The sequence below is a fragment of the Mustela nigripes genome, chromosome 1 (genome assembly GCF_022355385.1).
Source record: "Mustela nigripes isolate SB6536 chromosome 1, MUSNIG.SB6536, whole genome shotgun sequence".
Lineage (NCBI taxonomy): Eukaryota > Metazoa > Chordata > Mammalia > Carnivora > Mustelidae > Mustela > Mustela nigripes.
Genome location: NC_081557.1, coordinates 78019897 through 78037150, shown reverse-complemented (window position 1 = coordinate 78037150; position 17254 = coordinate 78019897). Strand labels below are relative to the sequence as shown.

The 17254-nt window shown below is 40.9% G+C and overlaps 1 protein-coding gene across 1 annotated transcript in view; it reads right to left on the bottom strand.

Moving 5' to 3' along the window:
* The window catches only part of OPCML (opioid binding protein/cell adhesion molecule like), a 517997-nt gene that overhangs the window by 145892 nt on the left and 354851 nt on the right, over positions 1-17254 (bottom strand). The gene's annotated exons all lie outside the window — the stretch shown is intronic.

The following is a 17254-nucleotide window of genomic DNA, read 5'->3' as shown; positions in this document are numbered from 1 at the left end:
TCAACTGTACATACTCCATCTTGACCCTTTACCTACACATGCTTTTAGTCCAGGCAAATGCAGAGTATCTAGTCAGATCACAAAGACTGGAGGCTACCCCTCCTCTGGGTTTTGTCTTATGTCTGATAATGTATGAAGTTGACATGACATGTATGAAGATGACAGTCGCCCAGAGGGAGAACTCTATCTCACCCATTCTTTTCACACATAGGTACCAAATTTATTTTGAAACATGAATTATTTTTGTTGGCCTCTGATAACGAAGCAGTGGGGGTGGGGGCAGAAAACTGAAGCTGTGGAAGGAGGCTCAGCTCCTACTCCTGTCCTCACCACCCCTTTAAGCTGCACAAGGACTTGGTGAATTCCAGAGATCACTTATGAATAATCCTAACTACACAGAGAATTGAACTTAGTCTTTTTGATGGAAGACTAGAATCAATGGCTATTGGAAGAAACTGAAAAATGGGGCTACCTCTGATGGCCTGAGGTCAGGTCCAGGGCTGCACATGGCACTGGGAGATCCCCTGAAACCCCAGTGTATTATCTCAAAGGAAAGGGACACATGTCACAAGCTGGTACCATAATGGCTGAAAAATTCCAGATTTTCTTACACCCATGCTGAGGGCCACTCTGTCCCCAATCCTGGAAACCTGAGTGTAGCTGTAAGTACTCACTCCACAAACTGCAGCTATGAGTGAAACAAACTGGTCTCAGGTTCAGCAGGAATAAATCACCCATACTCCTGTGCCCTGGCAGAGTTGTCTAGGTGTGAACAAAATGAAAAGAAATGATATGACAACTATGTCTACATACGTGTGTGTGAGAATGTGTGTTTTTGTGTGTGTAAGAGCAAGAGTTTGAGAAAGAAAGAGAAAGACACTATAGGCAAAAGCCAAAAAATTCTATTACTGGGAAGGAGAATACTTTTCCTATAATTTCTACTATAGAACAGCCTAAAAAGAATGTTCATTCAATGAAATAGAAGCTCTTACCAACATAATGACATTAAAAAGATTTACAGACCTAAGTAAACAAGCTGAAGACCGAACAACACAACTGCAGAAAATATATAAGAATGATCAGGAAATAGAATAAGCAGTGCTAAAAATAAAAATTCCAGCACAGCAGAAAGGTCGAGCTAATCCCAGTCTTACAAACAGCAGTGGCAACAAAAATAAATAGATTAAAGGAGTTGGAAAAGCAGTAATACATATGGGAGGCAGGCAATGATATCTATAGTAAGGCTAATTCGGGCTCCAGGAATATTCAAGTAAACAAATGAAACAGAAGATGTTTTAAAAAGATTAAAGACAAGAAAATTTTCACCAAAATGAAGGAAAAATTGAATCTAAATATTAGAAGATGATACGGGGTTCCAGAAAATTTTAATATGGAGTAGTCAATACTGAGACATACTTCTCACTTAAGCCAGTGAAATTTAAAGATAGGAAAGTAATTGTTTAGGGGCACCTAGGTGGCTCAGCCAGTTAACTGTCTGGCTTTGGCTCAGGCCATGATCTCAGTCCTGGGATCTAGCCTTGCCTTTGGCTCATGGCTCAGCGGGGAATCTGCCTGTCTCTCTGCCCCTGCTCCACACTCTTGTGTGCTCTCTCTGTCTCTCTTTCTCTCCCTCAAATAAATAAATTAGATCTTTAAAAAATAAAAAGGGAAAAAAAAAAGGCCCTCAGCCCTTAGTCACTAAGGCAGCAAAACAAATTGCCTACAAAAGGGAAATACCTAAACTGACTTCAGACTTTTACCATAGCAGTAGTCAATGCAAAAGACAGTGGGGAATGTCTTTACAGTTTTAAAAGAAAGTATATTTGACCCCAAATTATTATAATTAGCCTGGTTCTTGTGATTCACCTATAAACTATCATAGAAGCATTTTTAGACAGGAAAAAACCTAGGGAATATAGGATTCACGAATGCTCATGTGCAGGGAACATCCTTACATGTTAATAAAATTCAGTGAATTAATTCATAAATCAAATGAATAGCTCAGCAATGGAGAAGACATGATAAAAAACAGAATGTTAAGATATGGCTACTTCATATAACTATGGGAAATCATGGCTACAAAACAAATAAGTGTATATATTGCTGAACATATAAACATAATTAACAGATATCAAGTGGTGGCCAGGGGGAAGATGGTAAATATGATAGTATCCTCATCTTCATTGGAAGGAGTCAATTGATATGGCCTAAATATAAAACATTTTTCTTTTTTTATGATTTAATTTATTTATTGAGAGAGAGAGAGCACGTGCACACCAGCAGGAAAGGGACAGAGCAAGAGGGAGAAGCAGGCTCCCCACTGAGCAGGGAGCCCAATGTAGGGTTTGACCCCTTGAACAAGAAGTGGAAAGAAATAAACTTAGATACAATGAAGTTCAACTTCTTAATGATTTTCATAATCATATCTCCTTAACAGTAGAGGGATAATTTAAGAACTAATACATTTACTTGAAGGTCAACTGTTTCTTCATTGGCACTTATCTCTCTCTTTCTTTCTTTCTTTCTTTCTTTCTTTCTTTTAAATAAATTCAAAGGGGAAGTACATCAGCACTTTAAAAAAATAAAATATGGTTTCAATTCTCTAAAGAATAGTAATCCATTAATATATGTAGCTGACTTCTGTTTATGTGCCTATGTTGCTCTCTGTAGACCAGGGATAACTGCATGAAATATGGTTACAGAACTGGCCTCATTGGATAACAGTGAAGATCAGATCTCAAAATAGTGATGGAGAGATGATAGGACGCCCAAATAAAAGAAGCCAGGCAACAGCGAATAAAGCCAGGCAACAGCGAATGATTGTCAAAAGACAAATGGGAGGGGCGCAGTCAGTTAAAGCGTCTGCCTCTAGCTCAGGTCATGACTCCAGGATCCTGGGATCAAACCCCCCGTTAAGCTCCCTGTTCAGTGGGGAATCTGCTTTTTCCTCTCCCTCTGCTACTTCCCCTGCTTGTGCTCTCTCTCTCTCTCTTTCTCTGAAACAAACAAACAAACAAACAAACAAAGACAAATGGGAGCAGTTATCACAATAAGTGACAAGATTTAAGTGGCAACAAGGGGGAGGGGGCCCAATTTTCCAAGAGCTATGGAGATGTGGGCTAAAACATGATGTTTCTAGAGGCACAAGTAAAGATGTCTTTGCTTAGTTTGTGCAATTAAAGAAATGAAGTACAGATGATCAGGAGTCTTAAGACGGTTACCATGATAAAAAAAAAAATCACTATCTTTTACCCAGATTGTGGAACTTAAATGGTTTTCAGACTCATAACCCACTGAAGGAAAGAGATCTGGTTTTCCATGAGAAAGAACCCTGCAATGTGTTGGTAAGTATACTCAGTGGTTATTCCCTCTGTCCTTCCTAAAGGGACTTAGAGCCATTTGTTCAGATATCAAAGCATTTGGAGAAAAGTGAATTGTTGGACATAGGGTCTGAATCAACAAGGATACTCAGGATCCAAATCACCATTGGGCCTGCCTCCTAGAAAGGAAGTTTAGGGAGGACAAATGGCCTCCTTATCCTATGTCCAGCTGAGTAGTTGCACTACATCCAGGCCCAAGTGTGTAATAGGATGAACAACTGGTGTCTGGTAGAATCCTTGCTTTGGTTCTTTAACCTATTAAGAGCTACCATAGAATAGTCCACGTTATAATCTCTATCCCTGCCCATCCCTGCCAATTCCATTCAAAATAGGAGGTAGAAAACAGAGCTGCATCCCAGGTACTAACAAGAGGACTCAATTTCAGAGATTAAAGAATATATGAATGTTTCCTGTCACATCCCCATATACTCCAGGAGACTTTCCTTTACAAGAGTCAGATGGATCACAGCAGATTACAGTGGACAGCCCACAAAATTAACCAAGTAGTAATCTCTATCCCAGCTGCTATGCCAGATATGGTATCTTTGCTACAGCAGATTAAAACAGACTGTGGGGCTTAGTGTGTGGCCAGTGATCTAGTGAATTCATTATTTTCCTTTCCTATAGAAAGGAGAATTGGAACATTTTGTATTTTTGTGGGTAAGCAACATTATGCATGTATGGATTTCCCCTGGTCTATGATAAGCCCCTGACATATTCGGAAGGGTCTTGGACTGCCTGGACATAGTGTAGAGTATCACATTCCCATCCACTAAATCATTCACAACATGTTCAAGGAGTGGCAAGTGTTTTGGAGATCCTGGTAAGATGCATTTTCTCCACAAAGAAGAAATAAGCCCTGCAAATAATTGGAGGTTTACCACATTGCTGAATTTTTTTAAAAACTTGGTAGTCTTGGACATGCTGGAAAACCTCTAAAACGTAAGTGACGAATTATTGCATTTCATACTTCTTACCACCAGAAAAGAAGCACAAGGGTTGGGAGCCCTCTGTAGGTTCCGGAAGCAGTATATTTGGCACTTCGTCATACTGATCTGATTCATTTACTGAGTGACATGGAACGCTGCCAGCTTTGGCTGAGGCCCAGAATAGAAGGGAGTTCTGTGACAAGTTCAGGCTATAGTGCATGCACCAAGAGACCAAAGGGTCCTATGGTACTGGAGTTATCTAACATGAGGAATGACAATGTGAAGCTTATGGCAAGCCCCAATAGGAGAATCACCACAAAGACATTTAGAGTTTTGGAAAAGACCATGCCATCTCTAACACAAAATTATACACCATTCACAAAGCAACTTTCATGAATGCTGTTTGGCCCTGAAAGAGACAGACCATCTGCCCATAGGACAACAAAGGCCATGTTTTCAGAGCTGTCCATTATGATCTGAGTTCTGTAGACACACCAAGTCATAAGGTTGGGTGGTCTAATAGCAATCCATCGTAAGACAGGCCAGATCACACCTACAGTCAGGTGGCTCAGAGTCATCACTTTTGCAATTGTGTCTGTCCCTTAGCTCACACCAATGGTTCTGAGGAGGTGACAAGCTACAGGAGGAAGACAAAGGATTGCCATGGTTCATGGATGAATCCAAATATTTGTTCCACTGTTGGGGACCCTGAACAATGCTGTTTTGAGCCAGAGTACTCACTTTATGACAAAGGTAGTACAGCCATGGGCGTAGGATTGTGGGAATCCTATCATTCCATCACACACTTTACTGAAGCTCTCCATCTAACAGAATTGTGGATGACTTCTTAAAATTGCAACTTAAGTATCAACCTGGTGATCATACTCTTGTAATATTATAAGAATATCATTGTATGTGGTTGGTTTATCAAAAGATGGAATACATGGGTACAGAAACCAAGGAGTAGAAGTAAGAGTGACCCTGCTTACCCAGTGAGCCACTTGAAAAACCAGTTCTTCCCATTGTTATAACTTTTGGTGTATAGAGGTGTACAGGTCCTTATTCTTGGAGGCAGAGTGCTTCCATCTGAGAATGCAAGAGTTCCACTATGGTTTCCACCAGATCATGTCATGGATCTTCATGCCAGGAGATCAGTAAATAAGAATAGAAGTAACCATATTGATGGGAATTGATTCTGATCACCATGATTGGTAGGACTGCTTTTACCCCAGAGGAAGATAAAATAAGACTATGTTTGGGGTTCAGTGGTCCACTGGGACATCTCTTAGAGCTTTATGTCCTATTTTAATGGTAGATGGGCCCGACAGCAACCACAGCCTAAGAAGGTTATAGACACCAGGGTTTGGACCCTTTCTTGAGGTTCCAGGTCATCCTACAAATCCGAGTGTCTGAACCAGAAGTTGTGTTGGCTGAAATGGGAAGAATCTAAATGAGTGTTGGCGGAGGGGAATAATGGGTATCAATTACAACCTCATATTACTAGAGCAGTGCCAGTTCAAGTCCATCCCTTTTACCCAGGAAACAAAAGCCACCAAAAACCTGCAATAGCTATCCCTGGTGTATGATATTATTCTAAGAAGCGAGTAGATAATTACAGCACAAGGGTGGGTCCTCTTATTCTGCCCCATTCCCCTCTTTAAGGCTGATGCACCTCTCACTTAACTACTAGGAGTACCTACTGGGGGAGCTCGCTGGAGGGCAGCTCAGACCTGAGTCCCTCACTGGGAAATGCCATCAGATGTGGCCTGCTGGACCTAAGACTGGTCCACTCAAGAGAGAGCCCATGGCCAATAGCTAGCTGATTCAGGAAAACGAAGTTCTTACCACAGATTGACTGTGGCCTCACTGGCAGCAAAAGCGTAGATCAGCTCTCTTCCTGCACAATTCTGTCTTCACAACTTTATTGATGTATCTCCCAAAAATATTCCCCAATTAACCCTCTGCATGCAACCCCCTCTCAAATTCTATTTCCAAGCAGCAGAATCTAAGATAATCACCCAGGCCCCTGAATAACTGCAATGCAGAGCTGAGGCATAAATGTTCATTATGTTAAGCCACTAAAATTTAGGAGCTGTTTGTTAGCACAACCTAACTTGATATGCCTTTTGTCCACAATGAAGTACATCTGTAGACCCTGACAGTGAATATGACCCCTAAGAGCTATCAAAATTAGGTAATAAAATATAGTCTAAAGTGTATGCAGTCCATACACTTTCCTGGGCCTTCTAGGTTTTAAAACCATCCAGACCAGAATGCACAGAACCTACTGTTTTGTACTCCAAGCTCCAAATCTCCTCTACACTTTGTATCCCCACCCCAAAAGCACTTCAATAAAGAACAGATTTGTATTGGCCCTCAGTTTGCACGGAGATGTATAAAAAAGTGGCCAGCTGGGGTACCTGGGTGGCTCAGTGGGTTAAAGCCTCTGCCTTCAGCTCAGGTCATGATCCCAGAGTCCTGGGATCGAGCTCCACATCGAGCTCTCTGCTTGGTGGGGAGCTTGCTTCCCTTCCTCTCTCTCTGCCTGCCTCTCTGCCTACTTGTGATCTCTCTCTATCAAATAAACAAATAAAATCTTAAAAAAAAAAAAAAAAAGTGGCCAGCTGAACTTCTCTATTATTTTTGAATCCAAAAAATATTTTTTTATTATTAATTTTGTGATCAACACTGGGAACTTCTCTATTATTTTTGAATCCAACAAATATTTTTTTATTATTAATTTTGTGATCAACACAGGGCTAGATATTGGCTAATTAACTGTGTTCTGTTCTGGAAGAAATAAACAAGTGCACGAGTAGTAGGGAATGAACGAGTGAGAAATTTCAGATTCCAGTAATTGCTACAATGGAAAAGATATTAAAAAAACAGGTTGTTGTTCAAACTTTTATTTTTTCTTGACCCAAATCTATTCATCTTTTTAAAAAGTTTCTGATTGACTTTCTATCTTTCTCTAAGCTACTCCAAATATTTCTCAGAATTAAATGGACATAGGTGAATGAATGAATGGGTGAGTGGATATTCCTAAGGCTAAAGCAAAAGAGCCTCTCTCCAGACAATGTCCACACCATACAGCAGGGAGGCAAGGGAGAGGAGTGAACACTCTCATGTAAGGCAGACTGCTTAACCTTCTATTGTTTTTATTTTGGTAATAACCATAACAAGAATCACAGCAATCATCATCTGTCAGTACCCCTAACTTCCCAGACAATGAGAAAAATGCTTTACATGGCTTGTCTCATTTCAACTCAACGGCGATCCCATGAGATAGCTGAAATTCATATTTTACAGTTGAAGAAAAACAGCCCAGGAAGCTGACAGCACTGAGATGGAACCTGGTTTCTCCTGCTTGCAAAGTTCTGCTCTTAAGCACGCCTCTACATGAATTAGCCAGATGGCAGCTGTGTGTCTGCTGCTTCCCCTGCACATGCGGTCCCAGTGCAGACAATAGAACAGCTGACTGCTGGCCAGGGCCAGGGTGTGGTCACTGACCAAGACAGCCTACTCTTTGTGTGATCTGCTGGTGGGGTGCCCTTCCCTCCACTCTGGTTTCCTTGGTAATTCATCTGACAGCTTGCTGAACACTAAACACACTTAAAAAAAATTCTTTTTTTAAGTTTATAAGGCTAAGGTAATTATCTCAATGCTTTCCGTAATTCTCTGAAAGAACCAATATCTCCCAGAAACCCTTAAAAAACAACCTATTTAAAACCAATTTCCCTTAGATCAGAGATTGCCTGCATTTCTCCTCCCTTCCCTCTTCTCTCCTATTCAGATTTGCACAAAGCAAGATTGTTGTTCAGTAGGAATCCATCTCTTCCTGCCAGTTATCCCTGATCTGGGGTTATACAATCTCCTGTTGTTGGTTCCATAATCATTTCCACAGTGACTCAAAGGGGTGTATTTGGGAAGTGGGGAGGAGTGGTAACAGGACAGGTGTTTCATAGAGATCCAGGTCCTTCAGGCAGGTAATTCTCTTAATCCCAAAGTGTAGGAGTCCAGACACGAAATCATTCTTTCTCCTTTTTGAGAAATGTATTTCATATACTGAGTGGTTCTTAAATTAAACACTGAAAAATCTGCTTCATTACGTGTAGAGTAGAAGAGGACCTGCACTTTGTACCTTTTATGTTTGACCTTTCCATCAATTTCCTTTAGCAATATTAAGCACCTGATCTTCAAGTTCTAAAAGAGGTTTGATGCATCGCATCGCGGTCTGATGATCTAATCACAGGATTAGGGAGTTTGCCACTCTGAATTTTAATTTCCCACTGTGCTGAGGGATTTCCACACCTCCTCAAACAGTTAGTGCATCTTTAAAATGGGAACAGTGAGGATCATGTCTCTATGGGTATCAGTGGGGATTAATTACTTCAAATATATAAGGTGCTACAATAACTGGGAGATGTTATCTTCTGTATTATCAGGAAAATAAAAGGGAATATCGCTCCTCCATTTCCAAGTTATGTTAGCACACATACATTTCACCAGAGACATTTATGTGATCATGTGTGTATAAAGATAGAAAAAAAGATAGATGGGCAAACAGATTGATATTATATAGTGCTGGATAAAGCTGTGCAGAACTCTGTGGCATAGCAATCAAATGTGATATACTCAGGTGGGGAACAGGCAGTCAGAGGAGATGAACACTTGAAGAAAAAATACAGATTCTGTTTCTAGGCAAGTATCCTTAATAGTAAAAAATGAGAGAGTAGAAATACAGAAAATGTGTGTTCTATAAACAGAGTTGTTCCCAAATAGAAAGCTATACAAGGACCAATATCAACTCATCAAGCTAAAGTAAGAGCAAAGCCTCGCTCTGTGCTTTGTCTACATAAGGGATATGTTCCAAATGCGGCAGGAGCCATAAGCTGCTTTTAATAACGTGCATTTTCTTTGGGCACATTAGCACACACGTGTGGAGGCATCATGAGAGCTGGAAAGCCACCTGGATCAGTGCATTGCTGCACAGTGGGGACTGGGGGAGGGGAAGCAGCAGGCAAGAACCCAGAGGGAGGGAAAATAAAAAGTAAAAATAAACAAAACAAAAACAGCCCAGGATGAGCCATAGGTCTGGCTGGCTTTGGGAGAGAATACAGAGAAGTAAAGGGATCTGAGTTACCCTTTGTGTATGAGAGACACAACAGAGGGTTGAGGGGTCTACCCTGTTGGAACACTTTTTATGGGCCAGGCTCAGGCCATGCAGAGGCTCTGAGCTACCTGATATATAGAAACTGTAGTTTTCTCTCAGTTGGAGAGTCAATGAATCCTAAACTTCCTGAGCATCCTGATAGCAAGGGCCGTGCATGCCTAGCTGGACATCTTGGGACCCTACCCCATGATCCCCATGATGTGCTTTAATGAAACTTTCTAGATACAGCCTGTATTTCTAGACCAGAGCTTCCTCTGTGCCACACAACAGTCTACATTCATTGTGTGGTCCTCAAAACAAAGGAGTTGTCCAGAAAGGACAAAAGACCCAAATCAAACATCATTAATGACAGGCCACTTGGCCCAAGAGCTAGTAATTCTGATGTGCCTGTCATATAGTAGGCATACAAAATATGTGCTCATTTATTTATCTAATTGTTATTAATCACCTGTTCTCTTGTAGGTGCTGGGCATACTGCAATAAACAGAACATAGTGTTTCTCTTTGAGGAGATAACCTGTTCATGTTTGTGTTTTTTGTTTTGTTTTGTTTTGTTTTCTGGAGAATGGGAGATGGACAGAGAGCACATGAATAAATACATAAAAACAACAATAATTTTAGATAGTTACAGAGCAATTAAGAAAGTAAAAGAGTCTAAGAGAGCATGATTTATCTGAAGGCTAGCTGGGAGAGTCAGGGAAGGGTCTCTAGGTTAAAGTGGCATTAGGTAAAACCCGTAAGGTCTGGGAGAAGTTAATTCCAGGAAGGGTGAAGAGCAATTTCAACAGCCCTGCTGAGGGAAAGAGCTTGGTGGGTTTAAGGACCGGTGAGAATATCAGCCTGGCTGGTGAGAAGAATGGTGGAGGAGAGCAGTCAGAAACAAAGTGGTAGAACAGCAGGAGCAGATCAGTCAGTAGCTTAGAGACAGTAGCAGGGACGTGGCATTTCATTTCAGGAGCAGTAAGACCATATTCAAGGCTTTATTCTGCCAAGTGATCCTGTCTGGTTTATACTTAAAGAAAGCTGCTTGCTGGGCAAGGGATGGAGTATTGAGTCCAGGCAAGGAAACCTGTAGAGAACCAGAGGACAGACTGGAGACTGTTTGGATTGGTCAAGGGAGAGATGGACCTGGGTGAGAGGTGGTAGAATTTGAGATAAAGTTTAGAGGTATAGGCTCAGGGCCAACAACTTGATCTGGTGTTGGGGTTTGGGACTGGGAGAAGAGAGTCGAGATGACTCTTAGGATTAGTTGAACAAAGAATGAATTAATTATTTAACTATTCAAATAAATAATTGATTCACTAACACTGCTTGCCTGGAACCATGCAAAATCAATTCTAGGAGAAAGAAAGCTTTATTAGATTAGGAGGGAAAAAAAGACGATAACAATAGTTAACATTGTAAGAGGATTTGCCAGTGCTAAACACTGTGCCAAGTGTATAAATACATTGTCTCATCTAATTTTCTCATAACAGTAATGAAGAAGGTTGTATGTCACTCCACTTCTGCAAGCTAAGAGAGATTAATGAACTTTACTAATGCTACACAAGTAGTAAGCAGGAGAGCAAGGATAGATGTCCCCAACCTGGATCCTAACCATGATTCTAGAGTCTCCAACCAGTAAGTCCACACAGCTGCTGGCTATCCAGATGGTGATATGAGCAAATGCATACGCTGCTAAAATTTAATATATATATTTTTTTACCTTTGACACAAAAAGTGTATTAAAAGAGGCAATGCATAAATCATGAGGGCTCAAATACATGAAAGTTAATTAATATATTGAGATAACATTTTTCACACTGATTTAGTCAGAAGATTTTTGGTAATACCATCCCCTCTTGGCACAGATATGGGGATATTACACCTGTCCTATGATACTGGTAATTACTATACTTCTTAAGAAATATATGCATAAGAGGAAAGGTGGAAGAGATCATAGCAAACAGCAATAGTTGTAATAGGGTAATGAGATGATTGGGTAATGATACTTGTATTTTTAAAAATATATTAAGATATGTTTTCAAAATTTAAAAAGTTAACATTTCATAAGATACCTTCAAAGAATTTTCATATCCATAAATTTCCTATTCAAAAAATGTCTTTGTCAAATCATGAGTATCCTACTTCTTTCAGGAAAGCTAATGAACATGAGATACCACCTAGCCAAGACCAGGAAAAAATAATGTAAACTTCCAAAGGGATGGGCTGATTTGACTTGAGAGATTCTGTTAATTCTGGGTGAATGTCAAGTTATATCACCAAGTTCAGAAAAGTTGTAAAAGTCTAAGCTGATTGACTCTGAAGAAAAGAATGCACAGTCTGAGCATCATGAACTAACACTCATTTCAGAAGCATATCTACATATCTTCCAAGAGGGTATTGTATTTAATCAAGTGACGGGGATCATAAAAAGAATTGTCCTTATTACTATCCGTCACCATGTCATCTCAAAGACACCAATGACTGGTTCTGCTGCCCTACACAAACCTCATAAAATAAATCTCAGGTGCCTGGATGGCTCAGTTGATTAAAAGTCTGTCTGCAGCTCAGGTCATGATCTCAGGGTCCCCAGATGGAGCCCCACATCAGGCTTACTGTTCAGTGGGGGGCCTTCTTCTCTCTTTGTGCTCTCCCCCACCTCTCTCTCTTTCTCTCAAATAAATAAAGTCTTAAAAAAAAAACTTAACACAAAAAAATAGCTCTATGAATTTTTGAACTATTCCACATACGAACAATGTGACCTTTGTATGAATGTCAATCACTACAATTAATACATCATGTGACCTTTGTATGAATGTCAATCACTACAATTAATACATCACTCTCGCAATCGTCTGCTTCTTCCCTCCTGAGAGTTATCCTACAAAAACAGGTCCCATAACTTTTACTTTTATAACCCACTACCTAGCACAGTGCATGGCTCTTGGGAAGCTGAACATAAATATTTGCTGAATAAATGAATGAATCAATCAATCAATCTAGTCCAACACACTCATTCTACAGTTAAACCTAAGTCCACACTGCTAGTTAACGGCACTGGCAGGACCACATGTGATGTTCTTATCTCTCAGATTTCCCAACCCCTAGTTTATAGCAGCTATTATATCTATCTCAAGACATGTATGCATAACAGAAAATGAAATCAAAATTGAAAAAAAATTTACTTGAAATCATTGGGATAAATTTTGGCCGGCATTAGAAAATACCATTTTCAATATATATAATCGGAGTTTCATTTCTTAGCAAACCAAAGGACTGTTTTTGGTAATGGATTCTATTTGCAGCCTGTGCTGTGGTTTGAAAGAGGGTTGGAAAAGAAGACTGCATCAGGAAACAGGAGGAGGAGGTGGGGGAGGAAGGAGAAAAGCATATTGAGAACATGATCCAGGGAGAGGAGGATTTTAAAAAGTAAATTAAAAAATATAGCACGTTGTGCAAGGAATAATATTTCTACAAAAATGATAGTGAAATGGAATGGGGCCCAGCTACACATAATAAATGTGTCCCCATCCTGTTACATGAAAATCTGTGGGCAAGTTATTAACAAGCAGATGGTTCTCTCTAACACCTGTCTATATCACAACACTTTTACTTCTCTCTCTCTCTCTTTTTCTTTTTTTGTTGAATTGCAGGTTTCCATTAATGAAAACTCTGAAGACTCTGAAACCCATTTTAGCTCTGAGAGTTGCCTACAGACAAGCAACTACAGCATTTAAAAGGTAAAGGCATTTGGGGGAGATGGGGTATGAGCGTATTGCATGGACTCCACAGAATTCTCTGAACCCCACAGAATTATGACCTGTGCATCCAGAATAAAATTGAAATTTTCTTCCATGATATTTAAAGGTCTTGGAAGAAATCAGCACTAGCACTTAGGCTGTTAAGGCTCTGAGCATCAATAGGACAGACTAGAGGAATCAGCCATGGAATATTGGCATGGCTTGCGTTCTTGGGCTATGCTTACCCTGTGTTTGTGTTGTTTCTCCCAGGGAATAACAAAGGTTGGATCAGCTAAGAGCCATGGATGGCATATGCATCGTTCGATTTGGCTGAGAATCAAATTTAGCTTTTCCTTACAGATATTTGCCCTCTACTGTTTTTGGTTAGAATTTCAATAAGTAGGTGGTACAGTGTTATAATTAAGAGAAGTGGCTTTGGAATCATTTAAACCTGGATATAGTCCTGACTCAATCACTTGGCTGCGTGACAATGGAGCAGGTGATTTAACCTCCCAAAGACTCTATTTACATATATGTAACATCAGCATAATAATATCCTGCCCACAGTTTTCATGCAGATTAAATGAGAAAATAATTAAAAGTGCTTATCACAGTGCCTAACACATAGTTAAGTAATCACTAACTTCTGGGCATGATGATGATGATGATGATGCTTGGACAAAGTGTCATTTGCAAAAATGCCTAGAAGACTAGGTAGTTTTGAATAGATGTATGTCTGCCTCTCTCTGCCTTTCTTTGTGTCTCTCCCTTCCTTCTGTTTCTTCTTTAACAAATACCACCGGTTCAAATTCTGCTGGTTTATTCTTAAATAAAAGCTAGTCTAGGACAGCAAGCCATCTCATAACAGTAAGAAAGCAACCTGAAAGAGACAAAATGACAAGGAAGCCGAGTGACTGCACATACCCATCTGCTCCTGCTGTCTTCAAGGGGCGGAGTAAACACCTCTAAGGGTCAAAGCTGTATGTGTTGGTGAGATATGTGAGTCAGGTCATTTGACTACATATCCAGGAGGTGAGGAAGAAGTTGTCTTGCATCTGTGATTAGCAGATGTGTCACCCACACTGAATAGGGCTCCTAAGTCTAGGGGAAACTCTTTCCTTTACTCCGGAGTCATAAGCACCATACCCATCTTCCCCAAACTCTGTGGAAATGGCATTTGGCATGAGAAGTGTAACAAAATGAACCCACAGGAATTGGCTTCCCATTAAAATAGCTGTGCTGTAAATGGAATAGATTGCTTCAGAGGAATAGCAAGCTGCCCTCCCTCCACCCAGGTAGCAGAGCCGCAGCTGGCACTTCTGCTCACACAGATGTCTCGGGTACACCCCCTCGAATGGCTTGAACTTCAGTAGCTACATCACGCGCCCTCCCCTCCACACCACCTCTGCTCCTTCTCTCTGATACAGAACCTATGTAGACAGCATTTAGCATTTATGGCAGCGCCATCCTTTTGGCTAAATATAGAACACAAGCAATGTCTACTCAAAGTGTTTGATAATATATAAAATCAAAGAAAGAACCGATATGCCATTTAGTCTGTGAAGTCTAACCTGTTATTCCTTCTATTCTTCTAGTAACTTTTCCCCAGCCACCCTCACTTTCAAACAGCTTGATTTAGACTTCTTATTACGATTTCTTTTCATAACATGCCATATGCAAAGATATTTAATAACAGAGGCACTTTTTTATTGTTGAATATGAATAAAGCTGAAGTAAAAAAAGGATGACATCGAGGTACTTAAAAGAGACTATATTTAACCTATCTGGAAGGGCTTTCAACATATGGCTCACATACCTCTGTTTGCCCCAGGATGATTCCAGGGCTCCTACTGGCCTCATATGCTTGGTTTCTTCCTGCTAACAAGCTTCAGAATAGCCCCAAACTTTATCAGAACCAATACAAAGAGAAGAAAAGATCACATTCCAATCAGGGCTTTGAGCTCCTAAGGGGTTTTGTGGTTAATTTTGACACTTTTAAAATAAATAATTAAGAATGAAGGCTGAGGGATGCCTGGGTGGCTCAGTGGGTTAAGCCTCTGCCTTCAGCTCAGGTCATGGTCTCAGGGTCCTGGGATCAAGCCCAGCATCGGGCTCTCTGCTCAGTAGGGAGCCTGCTTCCCCCTTTCTCTCTGCCTTCTTGTGATCTCTCTCTCTCTGTCAAATAAATAAATAAAATCTTAAAAAAAGAAAAAAAGAATGAGGGCTGCAAAGTGTGAGGTTTACATAGAACACTGTAACAACAGAGAAGGGAAATGCTGTAAGAAGCTAATGTATGTGAAGTAGAGCCTGGCCACAGTGAATCACACAGAAAGGATGTCTTCACAGCAGGAGAATTTTTGAGTTTGTATATATAAGATACAACATAATTGGATAAAACAAATATAACACAAATATACTTTATATATAGGCACATGTATGTTTTATTTAGCATGTTAAGTATATACATTTTAAAGTTGCAACATTTCTTTTATTCCATTCATTTGCCATGAGGTTTTGTTTGCTTGTTTTAATAGTATACTAAAATTTTTATGTGGAATATCTTCTTGTTTTTTTACCACTTTCCTTACTTCTCTTATTTTTTTCCAGACCAAGCTCAAAGGTCCTATCCTCCATGAAGCTTGCTCCCGTAAATCGCATTCATTCATGATTTTTCCCATTCTCTTATTCAATAAGGAGTCCTTAAACATATACCAGGTATCAGGAATTGTGCCAGGTGCTTGGAGACCCAGGAGTGGAGAAGATCCTATCATCTTCTCTGCCCATGTGGAATGAATACACAGGCTAGCTCACTTCTCCCCCCATATCACTGGTGCCAACCTCTTTTTATGATACTTATCACTTTTTACTGTCATTTTTAGTGTGTGTTTATTCTACCTACTAGCCAATCGATTTCTTGATGCGTGGAACAGCTTTTCAAAAATTATCCCTGCATTCTAATCCTTGAGTGCTATCCAGAACATAGTAGGTCTCAATGAATTTGTTGAAATAGAATAAATTTTTTTTTAAAAAAAGCTGAGGCATGGGAGGCATGTAGAAGCTCAATATTTCTGACTATTAAAATAACTTCCGGGGGAGGAGTCAAGATAGCGGAGAAGTAGCAAGCTGAGACTGCTTCAGCTAGCCGGAGATCAGCTAGATAGCTTATCTAAAGATTGCAAACACCTGAAAATCCATCGGCAGATCGAAGAGAAGAAGAACAGCAACTCTGGAAACAGAAAATCAGCCACTTTCTGAAAGGTAGGACCGGCGGAGAAGTGAATCCAAAGCGACGGGAAGATAGACCCCGGGGGGGAGGGGCCGGCTCCCGGGAAGCGGCGGAGCAACCGTGCACAAAATCAGGACTTTTAAAAGTCTGTTCCGCTGAGGGACATCGCTCCAGAGGCTAAACCGGGGCGAAGCCCACGCGGGGTCAGCGTGGCCTCAGGTCCCGCAGGGTCACAGAAGGATCGGGGGTGTCTGAGTGTCGCAGAGCTTGCGGGTATTGGAACGGGAAAGCCGGCTACAGAGACAGAGCCGACAGTAATCTCGCAGCTCCGTGTTACCTTGAACCGGTCGCAGGCTCGGTGAGCTCGGAGCGCGGCCGGAGGTCAGGCAGACGGGAGTAACTGGGCGCTGTTCTCTGAGGGCGCACTGAGGAGTGGGGCCCTGGGCTCTCGGCTCCTCAGGGCCGGAGACCAGGAGGCCGCCATTTGTATTCCCGTCCTCTGGAACTCTACGGAAAGCGCTCAGGGAACAAAAGCTCCTGAAAGCAAACCCGAGCGGATTACTCACCCCGGCCCCGGGTAAGGGCGGTGTAATTCCGCCTGGGGCAAAGACACTTGAGAATCACTACAACAGGCCCCTCCCCCAGAAGATCAACAAGAAATCCAGCCGAGACCAAGTTCACCTACCAAAGAGTGCGGTTTCAATACCAAGGAGAGCAGCAGAATTCCAGAGGAGGAGAAAGCCAAGCACGGAACTCATGGCTTTTTTCCTGTGATTTTTTTTAGTCTTGCAGTTAATTTAATTTTTTCTTTTTCATTTTTTTTTT